Raw genomic sequence first — 1,519 nt, 5'->3', positions numbered from 1 at the left:
TTTATTTTTGAAATTTTATTTTTTGTTTGTGTCGACAACTTGTACATTAATTTTTATTAATTAATATTTGACTATATAAATAATATTTTCAAATGCTAATTTTCTACTTCTCTGTAGTTGGCATAAATTTAAAATTAATATTTGAATATTGATCTTATAACTGCAGACCTCACTTAACCTCACTCACTCTCCATTTTCATGTAAAGTCATTCGGGATTTTCTTATATGATAATGCCACCTGCCAATAATGACACAGTTTTTTCTATGATGCACTATAATGCACAACTATAATGACTGCTTTCATTTTTTAAAATATTTAATATAGCTTGAGATAGTTAATCTAAAAAGCAGTGTAAACAGGTTAGGTCTTAGAAAATGAAACTTTCTGGAGGCTGACTCTATCTAAATGTAAAGAATATCACTGTGGTAAACACTAACTACAAAACTGGAATTTCTTGGTGTTGGAAGAAATTGGCTGTTATGTACAGAATTTAAGCATCTATCAGAGACTCTATTTAAGACACGCTTTCATCCAATAGAAGGTAGACTTGACAAATTCCAGGTCAGTTTTCAGTTCTCAAGTTATACAAGTGAATAATGTCTGACTGAAAAAATTACATAGAATTCATTTGCAATATAACTAGCACTAGTCTTTTGGAAGTTTAGTGTTGAGGAAAGAATAGAGACAAGGAGACTTGCGGGCCAATGTGATCAGGTGGGAGTTTATGAGAATTTGTGTTACTACAACGGCATTGGGAATGAAGAAGGAAGGAAGAAATTCTGCCTCTGCACACATGCATGCAGACATACGAAGCTCGAGGGGATGGGAAGCAATTGTCCACAAGGCTTGATCTTTGGTGCCTGGAACTGAAAGAAGATTATTAGACCAGATAGCATACAAAAACATTGCCTTTATCTGAATGTCCACTGCTTTTATTGGAGGTGTGTAGACTTTGAAACAATTTATGGCAATGAAACTAACCTTTGGACTCAGCAGACCTCCATTTCAGGGTGGCAGAAGTTCTTGGCATTTGCCTTGGACTTAGGAAAGTCAGTCACCAGAGGCCAGCCAGACCCTGCATGCTTTCTTCACTGACCCCCAGGAGTGTTTGTATTTTGTCATCTGAAAAGAATGAGACAGGGATTTCTGTTAGATCTCTGGAGAATTAATAAACATTTAAATAAACCTTAATTATAATGTGCGTTCTCATAGTGGGTATTGATTTATGTTACAGCAGTATTAGGGCTTTATAGAAAATTATATCAAATGCTGGTGTCTAAAATACTAGTCAGCATCTTATATTCTTTGAAAATGAGTCATATGGTCACACATTCTTTATATTTTAGTAACACAATCTATACTGAGTATATTCCTTTAGTAAAAAGTTCAGCATTTTAGTCATGTACTTATCAGAGCAGTCCTTATGCATGTTTCTTTGTGCATCCAAATCTGCTTGCCAGTATTGAGTCAACACCTCCACATGTATCTTCTTGGTCTTTCTCTCTTTTTCTTTTCTTT

General features: G+C 34.5%; 1 protein-coding gene across 1 annotated transcript in view; it reads left to right on the top strand.

The window, feature by feature from the left end:
• Mgam2 (maltase-glucoamylase 2 (putative)) overlaps window positions 1-1,519 on the top strand; it is a 108,360-nt gene that overhangs the window by 10,473 nt on the left and 96,368 nt on the right.

The sequence above is a fragment of the Octodon degus genome, unplaced genomic scaffold, assembly GCF_000260255.1.
Source record: "Octodon degus isolate 3935 unplaced genomic scaffold, OctDeg1.0 scaffold00027, whole genome shotgun sequence".
In the NCBI taxonomy this organism is placed as follows: domain Eukaryota; kingdom Metazoa; phylum Chordata; class Mammalia; order Rodentia; family Octodontidae; genus Octodon; species Octodon degus.
Note: the sequence above shows the minus strand (reverse complement) of the source record. Positions and strands in the feature narration are given on the sequence as shown.